The sequence below is a fragment of the Danio rerio genome, chromosome 14, assembly GCF_049306965.1.
Source record: "Danio rerio strain Tuebingen ecotype United States chromosome 14, GRCz12tu, whole genome shotgun sequence".
Taxonomy (NCBI): domain Eukaryota; kingdom Metazoa; phylum Chordata; class Actinopteri; order Cypriniformes; family Danionidae; genus Danio; species Danio rerio.
Genome location: NC_133189.1, coordinates 56,052,501 through 56,068,153, shown reverse-complemented (window position 1 = coordinate 56,068,153; position 15,653 = coordinate 56,052,501). Strand labels below are relative to the sequence as shown.

Below are 15,653 nucleotides of genomic sequence, written 5' to 3'. Positions count from 1 at the left end.
TAGCACCGTGTTTTCTGACGCTACCTGCCGTGTGCATCTAAGTTTCCGGGAAATGCTGAGTTTTTTTTTTTCTCTCATTCGCCTTGCGGTATCAAACATTGCATGAAAAATACACGCTTGCAGCAGTTCCTCGAATCAAATATCTCGTTTGCCGCAAGAGGCATGAATGAATTCCCTGAATGAAAGAGCCAAACTGCAGTTAATGTCCAACATTTAATAATTTGGCAAATAATTCGACTACAGATGTCCATGTAGGTTAAACACCATCACTTTCTCCTGTCTGTGTGGGTGTGTATTTTGACTCTGAAACTCGCGCGTGCACAAATAGACACTCCCACACCATCCCACTTTAGTTCCTCCGACACTCCCCCCTAAACAGAGCTGGACACGCCCACTTTTCTGACTTTTTCCAAAGTAGAGGTGTGAAAACACCCTGCTGAAACGAGGGGGTTTCGTGACCCTTTAACAGCATTCAGGCTCAAGAAGCTATACCACTTGCGACTTTAACAACAATTAATTTTCATGAATTATTTAATCCTGTTAGGCTCGGAAAACGATAAAACACTTGTATCTTTTTCTACTTATAGATGGTTATGCATGAACATGCAACACATACAATACAGATAGTGCAGACCACAACAAAAAAAACATGTTAGGGACCTTAAAAAGTTTAAAGTTTACTAGATTTCATGGATATGCACTCTCACTGCAGAATCATCCCAATTGATCCAACATTATAAAATCTTTCCGAATACAGATATTAAGTCATCTGGTGAAATTGTATTAATATTGCAATATATAAAATCGCAAAATAATAAAAAAATGGAAATGCTGGATTTTTCCAATATTATGCAGCTCTAACTGAATGTATGCTTTTAATGTACTGTGTAATGTTATCTTCAAAAGTACATCAGAATGTAGGAGTTACATTTACATAAGCCCATCGAGACAGCGAAAATCATCCTCAACAAAATTTCCTATTAAAAGAAAACTCATGCATGACCTCCCCATCATCAAAAATCATCTGAGTGTGCATTAATACACACAATCAACTATGAACTTCTGATCAAACATTGAGGCAAAGTTGATTTTATATTGGCACACTCGATATAATTTCAGAAAAGTATTGTCTGCAGTTTTTAAAAAGTAAACTCATATTAGCCAGTGACTATCAAAGTACAGCATTGCTCACAGTTAATTAAATAGCATTAATGTTGGTTGGAAGTCATACTTGCATGCATTAATACACACAATCAACTATAAACTTCTGATCACTGCGCATGACAATCAAACATTGAGCTTAATGCCTAGTTCACACTAAAGGATTTTAAGCCTGATTTGAGCCCGATTTGGAAGTTAACGAGCTCGCCAACAGATCGGGCTGTGATCGGGAAGAAATCTGCGGGCGCTCTTTATGTGTGAACTACTGAACAACGCATCAACGAGGCTCGCTGACGCGTCGCCGACACCTCGCAGACGGAAATCCAACATTCAGCATGCTAAATATTCCAGAGCAGTCGGCCGACTCAACCCCACATGTGGTCAGATGTAGTGACGAGCTGCAGCCAATGAGAGAGCATATCAGCATGAGCTGAATGCCTGTGTGTTCAGGAACTCAACAGAAACATCTGTGATTGGTCAGAATGGGCATCGGTGCACTCGCTTCATTCTGCGTTAGCACAGACATGAGAGTAGGCTATATTAACAGTGGAACTAGAATTCTGTAACTATTAAAATTACCATACTGCTCATTCTGACCGTTCTTATAATAAACGCCATACTGTCACAACATATTTACATTCAAAGCTATTATTGAGATATTAAAATTAAGCTTTGAATGTCTGGCATCATAATTAATGACACATTACCCTAAAAATATCATCTTTTTTTGGTAATACAGCCTATAAATATGTAGTTAAGATACTATAACACTTAAAGGTCTTGGCTTTCATTTTCACTTTCAAACAGGAGCTTTTTAACAGCACAGAATATGCTGTTTTGAAAGATATCTGAAGTAAATTGATGTTTTTGCCATCAGAAAGTTTTGTTTATGTTAGCAGGAAGTTGCCAGGTAAGAAAATGCACACATATTTAAAGTCACAGTGAAAAGTATCAGACATGCATGCAGTCATTTTGACCAATATGGTCATTTAAGGCAGAAATGCTCAGTTTTTTACTGTTTTGTAATAAAAAAAATAACAATGTCAGAAAGAAATACACTGATAGTTAGAAAGCGGCAGGGTGTTATAGATATGTTAGTTTTATTTCAAAGAGTTATACAATTACAAAAATTAAAAACTCTCTGTGTATCTATCCACTCAAACCTTGCAGATGAGTGATTAATGCGCTGATAAATCAGCTGATTTGACGATGTTTTTAAATGCTTTCTCCAAAGCTTGAAACACTGTCAGTGATGTCATCAGCACACAAGCAGCCAATAGTGTTCAGCTTTTTCTGACGACTACTCCCTCAAATTTTCATTGGCTGTGGTTTGGTAGCTTGAATGAACTGATGGGGAATGAGATGTTGTCAGATCATGTAGTGTGTGATCCCCCTCTTGTGGATCGTTCACGGAGTGTTGCGTAGTGTGAACACCACAGAGATCAAAAGACACAAAGTCAAGTCATGTAGTGTGAACGGCACAGCGATCTGCTGATGTTTAAAATCCTGTAGTGTGAACTAGGCTTAAGTTGTTTTGCGAGTCGCAGACTCAATATAACTTCAGAAAAGTATTGTCTGCAATTTTTAAATAGTGAAATCATATTAGTGGCGACTATTAAAGTACAGCATTGCTCACTGTTAATAAAATAGTACTAACATTGTTTTAATGTCATACTTGGATGCAAATTTAGACCGAATATTCAAAAGTAGCATGTCACAAACTTACAAAAACCCATTGAGACACACCAGAAATCATCATCATCAACGAAAGATCACACTAAGGGTGCTTTCACACCTGTGAATCGATTCAGTTGTTCCGAAACAGAGATTAAAATTGTTACATTGTTGCTCTTTGCTCTTGGAGCGGTTCGCTTTCACACTGCAAAGTTTCTAATCGGACCAAAAGAGCTAAAACAAGTCACGTGCGAGTAAACTCTCCTTACATTGGTCAGAGTGTCAGGGTTTATTTTGCAGCGTCCCGCTCAGCTGTCAGGAGAGGTGGTGGTTTGGTGGTGATTGACAGGGTGTGCGCACGTGACGTGTCTGAGGAGAGACACGGTAGGGAGGGGTGAGAAGGGTGCGCGACGATGCCTATTTGAGGACCGGGAGGGAGACGCGAGATTACCGGGAGATCATCACTCGTTTGCGGCCATCCGGAGACTCGCGAACCTTCCCGCCATACTCATAATTCTCTCTTCATATAGCGTAAGCCTATTACATATCCATAAAACACTGATAACCGCACTCGGATCGGATCGCTTTCTCACTGCAATCGCACCGCTCCAGGGTTCGTTTCAATCGAGCCGAGACCACCTCATTCAAGCAATCTCGGAGCGATTACTTTGGCGCGGAACAGATCGCGATTGCCCTGTTCACATATGCCAATCGAACCGCGCTAACTGGGCAAACGAGACACGTTCAGAAACAAAAGTGTAGGTGTGAAAGCACCCTAAAAGAAAACAAGTGCATAACATCTCCATCATCAAAAACCATCTGTGCATGCATTAATACACACAATCAACTATAAACTTCTGACATCACAATGAAAAACTGAGGTAAAGTTGATTTTATATTCACGCATTCTCAATATCATTTCAGAAAGGGTCTATGTTAATTATAAATAGTCAGCTCATATCAGCAGCCAGTGACTATTAAAGTACAGCATTGTTCACTGTTAATTAAATAAGTACTATAGTTGGTTTGAAGACATACTTGCATGCAATTTCATTTAAACGTAGCATGTCATAAATTTACATAAACCCATCTAGACACACCAAAAAATCATCAACAACATATCACACTAAAAGAAGACAAGTGCATAACATCCCATCATCAAATCTGTGCATGCATTAATACACACAATCAACTATAAACTTCTGATCGCTACATATGACAATCAAACATTGAGGTAAAGTTGATTTTATATTGGCACACTCAATTTAATTTCAGAAAAGTATTGTCTGCAATTTTAAAATTGTAAAATCATATTAGCGGCGACTATCAAAGTACAGCATTGCTCACAGTTAATTAAATAGCACTAATGTTGGTTTGAAGCCATACTTGCATGCAATTTTAGACTGAATATTCAAAAGTAGCATGTCACAAACTTACATAAACCCATTGAGACACACCGAAAATCACACTAAAAGAAGACAAGTGCATAACATCCCATCATCAAAAACCATCTGAGCATGCATTAATACACACAATCAACTATAAACTTCTGACATCACAATGAAAAACTGAGGTATGGTCGACTTTATATTCAACTTCTTAATATCATTTCAAAAGTGGTCTTTACTAATTATAAATAGTAAACTCATATTAGCAGCCAGCGACTATCAAAGTACAGCATTGCTCACAGTTAATTAAATAGCACTAATGTTGGTTATGTCGTACTTGCATGCAATTTTAGACAGAATATTCAAAAGTAGCACGTCACAAATTTACACAAACCCATTGAGACACACAACAAATCATCATCATCAACAAAAGATCACACTAAAGACAAGTGCATAACATCTCCATCATCAAAGACCATCTGTGCATGAATTATTACACACAATCAACTTCTGACATCACAACCAAATATTGAGGTAAAGTCAATTATAAACACATTTTAATATCATTTCAGAAGTGGTGTTTGCTAATTATAAATAGTAAACTCATATTAGCAGCCAGTGACTATCAAAGTACAGCATTGCTCACAGCTAATTAAATAGCACTAATGTTGGTTGGAAGTCATAGTTGCATGCGATTTCAGACCAAATATTCAACAAATTAACCGAATGTACGAATATACAACCAACTTTACACCAATCGATTATATATACAGGAGCGCGTTAAAACCAAGAAACACAGATAAAGCGTATGCATATAAAAGTGCATGCCTAAATTGGTGTTTAACATAAAGACATGGTTGATTTGCCACAAAGAGAGTGAGCTGTAACTTCAAAAACAAAAGCGTGGAGGGCCATGTGCTCCAACACAGACAAAGCAATAACAAAGGAGCGCCACCAAACCCGCGCGCGCATCACTTTATCCCCAATAACCGCTCGAGCACGAGGACATGTGCACGCGATTTAAACACGATATGTGTGTTTATTTACCAACAGGACGCATTTGATATCAACAAAACCATTAGAAGTGTCATTATGGCTCATGCACTGGACATCAACAACAATAGCACAAAGAAGAGTCGCGAGGGCGAAGTTTCACGTGCAAACACACGCATTCAACCTCGTGCATTTAAAACACAACTACTTATGGGTTCATTGAGTTCGTGCATGTTTAAAATAACGTGTTAAACACGTCGCATGCGCTCTTATTAGCCGCTAGCATACAGCAAAAAGCAGATGGAGAGCTAAACAGGAAATGCAGGGATGCACCCTGACAAAAGAAACACGGTTTGGACGAACGCCACAGTATGCATGTCTAAAAAGCCAGACTTTTGAACATTAAATGGTTTAATGTATGATATACATGTGATTATGAATCAAAAAGTGTGAACGCATGAGAAATATGGTGCTTACTTGTTTTCAATGGCGCGCGCGAGTTTCCGACTCGTCCACGCGCTTGCTTTGCTTGTTGACGAATAAAACGATGCAATCTGTATTACATCTATTATTACTATCCGTCCAAAAGTAGTCGTCCTGGCACACTAGCATGCAGTCATGCTTAACGCGAAGTGCATTTCCTAGTTGACGAGCTCGAGTGGTTTGTTGTTGTTGTTGATCCTCGACTACTAGCATCAGCAGATCTCCAGCAAACTTCTTCTAGCGTGCATCCGCGGTTTCCTTTATTATCAGATCCTGTGCATTCAACTAGCTGTGTGTGTGCGAGACATGGGTGCTGTTCAATATTGTTGTGCTTCTGTAGTCACGCCTTCTTCCTCTAAAAGTAGCACGCAAGAGCTCAGGCAGCCAGTCGCTTTCTAGATGCTGCAGTCTGATCTGAGCAACACTTCCTCTTCACTGAACACAAACCTGCTCAACTGCTCCACTAACTGAGGCGGGGCAACAAGGGGGTTTTGTGCATTCACAATGTCACTGCACACTTTAAAACAACACTGAAGAGTAGGTACACTTAAAACTGACTAATGCAGTTTGTTCAAAGTACTTAATTCAGCAGCATGGACCACGCCACACTTTGAGCTAGACTTTATTGTAGGGATGAAAAGGGGTGGTGAAGGAACAGTGGGATAAAGGGGGACGTAAGTAAAAGGATAAACAGTGAACATGTAGGTTGATTGGATGTCCTACGATGATGCCCCTCAGAGTGGGGCTAGTGTCTCTGTAATATTTCGGTTGAACCAAAAGATTCAACCTAGGAATGAGGAGAGGGTTATAAGGATTGTTAATGGGAGGCGAGGAAATAGAGGGAGGGTTTTAGAGAAGGAGAAGAACAGTGAAATTATTGTAGGGATGAATAGCGGTGGTGAGGGAACAGTGGGATGAAGGGGAATGGAAGTAAAAGGATAAACAGTAAACAGGTAGATAGGTTGATTGGATGTCCTACGACGATGCCCTAAGAATTCAGAGAGGGGGTAGTGTCTCTGTAATATTGTGGAAGAGTGATTGGACCCCCAGAAGAGGGAAGAGAGGGTTGTAAGGGTTGTTAAGTGGAAGTATGGAAAAAGAGGGAAGAAGGGAGGGTGGTTTCGAGAGAATTAGAAGAACAGTGCTGGAAGACTGGTCTGCCTTAAATAAGTTTTAGGCAATAGGTGATTGGTTAAGGAGGCAAAGTGAGGCGGGGTCCCGTTGCCAAACCTTTGTTAACAAGTTAACTATTTAAAATAAGCTGGTCCACAAACGGAGGCAGTAAGGGCTATTTAGCATGCACACTGTCACTGTACACTTTAAACAATACTGTAGAGTCGCTTAAATGACTTCTGCAGCTTGTTCAAAGTACTTATTTCAGCAGCATGGACCACGCCACACTTTGAGCTAGACTTTATTGTAGGGATGAATAGGGGTGGTGAGGGAACAGTGGGATAAAGGGGGACGTAAGTAAAAGGATAGTGAACATGTAGAGAGGTTGATTGGATGTGCTACGATGATGCCCAGACACTCACACTCTAAAAATATCGTTTAGACTAAACAAAACAAATTAACGCAACAGTTTGCATTAATATATTAAAGTTACGACAACATCTAACAAAATGAAGTTCAGACAACAAACTTTATTATGTTAGCTAAATATTTTCCTCTTCAATCAGAGGCATTTTTACATAGCAAAAACCTCAAATCTATGAGTTGAGTACTCAAAAATGTTGTTTCAAATAGTTTTTTATTTTTATTTTAAGATTAAAAACAAATCCAGTGTTGTGTACTTAATTACATGCACATTTTCAAGTTTAGAACCCCAAATAAATTAAGTAGCCAAAAATGTTACGTTTTTTGTTTGTTTTCAAATTTACTGTTCATGCTTGTAAGAAATACATTTATAAAACATTTTTGTTTTTCTGTAGTTTTTTATTTGTATTAAACTACAGCTTTTCATTGTTTTACAAAACAAAACATGCACTGTCCCATATTATCAGTGTAAAAAATAACAAAAACATCAGTGTGTGGACTTAAAAATACAAAACAACTCCATTAGTGTGAGTTATCAACCCAATTTCTTTGGGTTGCTACAAGTTAAATATTGTTTTAAAGCAACTGACATATATATTTACCTTTAAATTAGCTGCATTGTTAAATTGATGTAATTATCAATATGTTCCTGTTTTGAAAACTTAATAAAATTATTCTGGCAACTTAAAAGTTTTAATCTAATCAGCATTTTAGAATTTTTAAGTTACAATAATGTATTGAACTATGTAGTGGTAACAGAGCTCTTGAGTTATTTTTTAGAGTGCAGAGTGGGGGTAGTGTCTCTGTAATATTTTGGTTGAACCAAAAGATTCAACCCAGGAGGGAAGAGAAGGTTTGTTAATGGGAAGCAAGGAAATAGAAGGATTGAAGGTTGCTTTGAGAAAATAAGACCAACAATGCTAGAGGGCTGGTCTGCCTTAAATACATTTTAGGGAGTAGGTGATTGGTTAAGGACGCAAAGTGAGGCGTGGTCCCTCTGCTTAACCTTTGCTAACAAGGTCACTCATTCAAAATGAGTTGCTCCACTAACTGAGGCGGGCAATGAGGGTTATTCTGAATTCACAATGTCACTGCACACTTTAAAACAATACTGTAGAGTACACTTAAAAAACCACTATTGAAGTTTGTTCAAACTACTTATTTAAAATGAGTTTAAACAACACAATTCTTCAGAATTTAAGGACAATTGAATAGTTTTACATTCAATCCACTTAAATTTGTAAAAACAATGAACACTTTTTGCGAGACTAATATGATGCGGTCATCAGTATCTTAAATCCTTGAAAGTTTATGTACAGTTATATGTATTTATGTATGTATTATATCCTCTTTGCATCAAATGACAAAAAAACGAATTATGCGAGGTGTTAATATTGCAGTCTATAGGGGTGGGACAGTAAGTTGGACGCTATTCTCTTTTCTAGCAGGCATTATCAGTCTCACACTATTGTTTTCCTGCTCTGAAAGTCTTGATAACACCTTGGTGGAGTTTTCTTTTATAATTGTAGCAAATAGGATTGAAAAACAGCTATTTGTTGTAGTCTTCCATTCACTGCGTTCTGAGTTTAACCAAACTCTGACGACTTCTGCTGCTGAGACACTCGGAAATGTGAAGCGTCCAACTTTTTTTCGTCAAACTAAATTTGTGTTGGGAACTTTGTGTAACCCTGCACTTTGTTTACCGTGTAAATACTGTAGTGTTCTTGAACCATTCTATACTAAAGCACTTCAATTAACCAGCTGGTCTACCATTGCTATGGCAAAACAACTACAGTAAAATTAACAAATTATGGGTGTAGCTAAAAGGCATACGGAAGTGGCCAGGGGTTAACAAGAATTATTTATATTATTCATTAAATTACTCATTCAATTGTATTTTATTAATGCCTACCCCAACCCTCACAGTAGTGTAAAAACAGCAATTATACAGATTATTATTCATTAAATTACCCATTAAATTGTATTTTATTAATGCCTACCCCTACCCCAACCCTCACAGTAGTGTAAAAACAGCAATTATACAGATTATTATTTATTAAATTACCCATTAAATTGTATTTTATTAATGCCTACCCACATCCCAACCCTCACAGTAGTGTAAAAACAGCAATTATACAGAATATTATTCATTAAATTACCCATTAAATTGTATTTTATTAATGCCTACCCACATCCCAACCCTCACAGTAGTGTAAAAACAGCAATTATACAGATTATTATTCATTAAATTACCCATTAAACTGTATTTTATTAATGCCTACCCACATCCCAACCCTCACAGTAGTGTAAAAACAGCAATTATACAGAATATTATTCATATTATTCATTCAATTTCCCTTTAAATTGTATTTTATTAACACCTACCCACATCCCAACCCTCACAGTGATATAGAAAGTGTAATTATACAGAATATTATTCATATTATTTCTTAAATTGCCCATTATTTGTATTTTATTAACATCTACCCTACACCAACCCTCACAGTAATGTAAAAATATGGATTAAACTCCCTTCTAGACTTTACCACAAATGATCCAATGCTGTATTTTTTTTTTAACAATTATCAAGTATATTATACTACCACATATTATAGTACTAAACAACACACCACATTACACCACAGCAAAATAAATAAATTAATTAATTAAATGTTGAACAAAACATTTTTTAGATCTATATTTATATTGCTTAAAATAATAAATGCATTAATGAATGTAATATAATATAATAATAATATGATCAAAAATATGGATTAAACTCCCTTCTAGACTTTACCACAAATGATCCAATGCTGTATTTTTTTAAACAAATATCAAGTATATTATACTACCACATATTATAGTACTAAACAACACACCACATTACACCACAGCTAAATAAATAAATTAAATGTTGAACAAAACATGTTTTTAGATCTATATTTATATTGCTTAAAATATTAAATGCATTAATGAATGAAATATAATATAATAATAATATGATCACTTCTAGAAACTAATAAAGAGAATGCAAGTAAAGGGAAGTCTATATAAAAAAAATCCATGCAAATCGCAATTAGTTCACATAAACTATAAGTAACAGTGTTTTGTTTTGACTTTTTGTAGTTGCTTTTACTGAAATAAACACGTTTGGCTTTCTATAAGTTGTTTGGGGGGTCTAAAAACTTTTAAAACAGATTTTAATGTAACGTTTGGAAGATACCATTATCATCTGTTGAAATTGATAATAGGTTGGTTATGCATATTCCTCATGTTCACGTAAACTAAACTTTCTCCTTTATAGTACACAGCTGTTGTAGATGTGTATACACAGTTGCCTGCAGCTCCTAAACGTGAGTATCTGATTTATTTACACCACTGACATTCATTCTGAAGTGCAGGTTTCAACGATACAACACAGTCAAGATGCATCACGGTCTAACTAATAAACTCCATTAACACAATGCAATGCATAAAGTAAATCAGCTCAAACCCAATGACAAAAGAAGGCTTCGAACAAACATCCCATGCAAGTAAAGCTTATTTTTCCATGCTAAAAAACTGGCCATATGTACATTATTCATAATGCTTATAAATAAAATCAAATACAATGCAAGTGTTTAGATTCACTTGCCAAACTACCCAACATGCAACTGACTGCAAGTTGACTTTATAGCATCTTACAACAGTCTACTTTGAGTTTTAGATAATATTTAATCTTATAATATTAAAAGAACAGAGTACACCATTTCTGAATGCATTACTAAATTACTTTGATTTGTTGTGGTAATTAAATTATTGCTATAGTACTCACACAACAACCAAATAATAAAAACAAATGACACAACACTGTACCCTGAGGTTACCCTGATGAAGGCAAGTGTTAGCCGAAATGCATAGGTGCAGTTTTAAGGATTAGCCATGTCAATGAAGGCTTTTTAATATGTTTTTTCTCCACATGTTTCGAGTGAGATGGACTGACTTTTGCTGTTTATTCTGACGAATCCCTCACTTAAAGGGCACCGACACATTATTTAAGCTACCCCTAAGAACTTTTTGTTTGATTTAATTTTGGATTTTGATACAATACTGTAGTTTTACACCACTATAGAGTATATACACCACCTGACAAAAGTCTTGTTGTGCATCGCAGTTGTAAGAGCAACAAATAATAACTTGACTTCTTTGTTGATCATTCGGAAAAGTGTCAGAAGGTGGATTTTTCTGCTCAAACATCTGCATCCCAATCATCACCAATACTGCAGAAGACCTACTGGAACCAGCATGGAGCTAAGATTCACAGAGAAATCAGTCAAGTTTGGTAAAGGAAAAATCATGGTTTGGGGTTACATTCAGTATGGAGGCGTGTGAGAGATCTGCAACATCAACAGCCTGAGGTATCAAGACATTTGTGCTGCCCATTACATTACAAACCACAGGAGAGGGACAATTTTCCAGCAGGATAGCGCTCCTTCTCATACTTCAGCCTCCACATCAAAGCTCCTGAAAGCAAAGCAGGTCAAGCTGCTCCAGGATTGGCCAGCCCAGTCACCAGACATGAACATTATTGAGCATGTCTGGGGTAAGATGAAGAAGGAGGCATTAAAGATGAATCCAAAGACTCTTGATGAACTCTGGGAGTCCTGCAAGAACGCTTTCTTTGCCATTCCAGATGACTTTATTAATCAGTGATTTGAGTCATGTCAGAGATGTATGGATGCAGTCCTCCAAGCTCATGATGGAGTCAGACACAATATTCATTCTTTAGACCTTCCTGACTTTAATAATTAAATTAATAATTAAAAATCAAGGCATGATCATATTTTATTGTGGTCAAATAAGCGTAATCTAGAGGCCTTTGCCTTTCATATAAGCCACTTCTGATATCAAACTAGAAGTCAAGTTATTATGTGTTGTTCCTAAAACTTGGATAGGCCACAAGACTTTGTTTGGGTAGTTTATTATGCTACCATACACCAAGGTGTAAAAATATACTACAGTATTTACAGTTTATCAGTTCCTTCCCATGGTATTCTGTAGCATTCATTAACAAATAGTTATATAAACTATAATATATACAGTATGATGATAGTGTTTTAATGTAATATTTAGTATTTATTTACTACTACACATTGCTATAGTAGTTATTGGAGCTTTGTTGTTGTTAAATATAAAATATAAATATTACTATGATTATTTGTGTTGCTGTGGACTAAATGTCAAGCCAGAGAGAACATGATGCTGGGGTACATGCAAAAGTGTTGTTCTCTCTCCAGATTTCTCCTCCGCCTCTCCATCAGAGACAGTGTGTCACAGCCCAGTCTGTTACATAAGCCTTGCGCCAAATGGCGAGCCGGCGGACACACACACGCGCACACACACGCGCACGGCGCTCAAACTAACATCTGATTTCCTCAATGCACTTTAAAGTTCCCGAACCGACACCTTCAAACACGCACTTCATTGGCTGTGAGTGACACTTGATGTATATTGCATGAAGTCGACTGCAGAAGCACCAACACCAAAGCACCTATTCACTTAATAATCATGTTAGACTTGATTTCGAGCATGCATAGGTCATAATGATTTTTGCAGCATTTTCAAAGGGCCTCACTGCAGAGAAAACCTGCTGCTACAAAAAATGATGAAAATACTGATGAACGCGTGCATGCACACCATCACGCGCATCTGACACAAGCGCTCCCGCGTCCCGTCCATCCATGCACTTCCAATCCAATGTAAACATTACAGCATTACAGCAGCAAAACAAGGAGGGGCTCAAGGCTTTCAGGGGGACAAGACAAGAAAACACGCTGATACCTAAAACACGCGATGCGCTCGCCTGCGCGAAAACGCAGGGAAATCCGCGTCAGGAAAACGGAGAAGTCGCGCGCGCGTTACCTGATTGTTAATTTGCGTGCATCTCAATCGCGGACATTTCTCCGTGCAATCCTTCACATCTCTCCCATGTTCGGTGCGGCATGATCCTCAGCTGTTCCCGTTAATGGAACATTCCGCGGATTTCACCACTGATTTGGCAGAAAGGTGCAATCGTGGAGCTCGCGCCAGGAATTACGCATGAATGCGGCGTAACTCTTCGCATCTCTTTGCGCAAATCAAACTCTCTCTGAAAGCGTCCGAGTTTGCAGAAATCAGTGCACCCGCTGCACCCGCGATCATCCGCTGTCTGTTTGCGTGTTTTTGTGACGGACCCCTGTGAGGGGCATTTAGAGGCCGCTCGAGTATGGCAAGCCGCTTTAACATTATCCGCACAAACCTATTTTCCACAGTGCTGTTCTACTTCTGCACTCATGAATAAATGAGCAATTCTAGTGAAACTAGTCTAGTAGTGCCACTATTCATTAGAATTAGAGGATCAGTGTGTCTGAAGTGATGGCCCGGCTCCAGCTTTGAAAAAAAAATACTATAAAATAAATAAAGAAATACTAAAGAAATAATTATATTCATAATTTTTATGGACAGAATTTCAAGGCGCAGCCTTGGGCTGGAGGGGGTCCGGTTCGGGGACCACAGGATTACATCTGTTATTTGCAGACGATGTTGTACGGTTGGCTTCATCGAACATGGACCTTCAGCATGCACTTGGGCGATTTGCTAGCGCACAGGTGTCAAACTCAGTTTCAAAAGGGGCCGCAGCTCCGCACAGTTTAGTTCCAACCCTAATTAAACACACCTGATCAAACTAATTGAGTCCTTCAGGCTTGTTTGAAACCTACAGGTAAGTGTGTTGGAGCAGGGTTGGAACTAAACTGTGCAGGGCTTCGGCCCTCCAGGAATTGAGTTTGACACCCCTGTGCTAGCGAGTGTGACGCGGCTGGGATGAGAATCAGCACCTCCAAGTCCGAGGCCATGATGCTCCACAGGAAAAAGGTGGTTTGGCACCTCCAGGTTGGAGGAAAGTCCGTACCCCAGGTGGAGGAGTTCAAGTATCTCGGGATTTTGTTCACGAGTGAGAGAAGGATAGAGCGTGAGATTGACAGGCGGATTGGTGTAGTGGCAGCAGTAATGCGGTTGATGTACCGGTCAGTTGTGGTGAAGAAGGAGCTGAGCCGAAAGGCAAAACTCTCGATTTACTGGTCAATCTACGCTCCTTCTCTCACCTATGGTCATGAGCTTTGGGTCATGACTGAAAGGACAAGATCTTAGACACAAGCAGCCGAAATGAGTTTCCTTCAAAGGGTGGCAGGGCGCACTCTTATGGATAGGGTGAGGAGCTCTGACACACGGGAGGAGCTCGGAGTAGAGCCGCTGCTCCTCCACATCGAGAGAAGTCAGCTGAGGTGGCTTTGGCATCTGTTTCCGATGCCTCCTGGACGCCTACCTAGGGAGGTGTTTCAGGCATGTCCCACAGGGAGGAGGCCTCGGGGAAGACCCAGGACACGCTGGAGGGACTATGTCTCTTGGCAGGTCTGGGAATGCCTCAGGATCCCCCCGGAGGAGCTGGAGGAAGTGTCTGGGGAGAGGGAAGTCTGGTGTTCTCTCCTAAGACTGCTGCCCCTGCGACCCGGCCCTGGAAAAGCAGCAGAAAATAAATGTTTAACGGTTTTTTTGCTAGTGAAATGCTCACTTTTTCCTCTTACACTTACTTTATGTCCTGTAAATAGCAAATGCGCTTATGGCGCGACACAACTGACTCTTAAAGGGAATGGGAGATGAGACTCTGATTGGTTTATTCTCAAAACACACCTATAACTCATTATAAAATAAACTCAACCCTTTTAGACCATGTGCCACGGCGCAAAGCGGATTTTCCCATCATTAAATTAGCAAAAATGCATTCTGACACGCCCTGAAAGCGTTTGCGCCCTGCGCTTTGTGCTTTGCGCATGGACCGTCAAATAGAGCACAATGAGTTTGATGGAGGGGTCACGGTAATAACTATGATTTTTTTTTATAGGTAATTTTCTGGCTACACGAATGCCTTAAAATGTAATTGAGGAACACATCCAGCTACTGTTTTTTGTAAATGACATTAGATTGTAACATTTAACTTTTTCCTAACACCGATTGATGATTAGTTGGGAAATATAGGCAACGTGAAGCGTGATGACTCGGCTGTGCTGATTTCATTATATTTATTTGCTGGTTATACAAATAGCGGGTTATGTTTGGGCATAGTTTGAAGTCTTTACCTAAAACTTTAAACTTATATACTATTTGAAAAAAAAGCTTGAAGAAATAAGGAGAATAAAATATAATGTAAAGCACTCGTTTGGCGCTGTAGCTATTAACCTTCATTGATAAAATCAATAATAGCGAAACTGTGCATATTATTATTATTACAAAAAGTACATTAGACTACTGCCTTAAGTCAGTGAAATAGGCAGTAATGCAAAATAAGAAATAAGTGAATAAATAGTCTACTTGAAAGGAACAAGACGGACCAAAATCAGCAGG

General features: G+C 38.5%; 1 protein-coding gene and 1 long non-coding RNA gene across 7 annotated transcripts in view; one reads left to right on the top strand and one right to left on the bottom strand.

The window, feature by feature from the left end:
- Positions 1-13,440, bottom strand: part of rnf44 (ring finger protein 44) — a 56,045-nt gene extending 42,605 nt beyond the window's left edge. For 2 of the 6 annotated variants that reach the window (XM_073921645.1, XM_073921646.1), the window contains exon 1: positions 5,644-6,067. The gene's annotated coding sequence lies outside the window, so the exon portion shown is untranslated. Of the gene's footprint in view, positions 1-5,643; positions 6,068-13,136 lie in introns of those variants that run through there. The other 4 variants (XM_005168220.6, XM_068213245.2, XM_073921647.1 and 1 more) reach the window with 3 other exon arrangements.
- The window catches only part of LOC137487628 (uncharacterized), a 545,963-nt gene that overhangs the window by 199,357 nt on the left and 330,953 nt on the right, over positions 1-15,653 (top strand). The gene's annotated exons all lie outside the window — the stretch shown is intronic.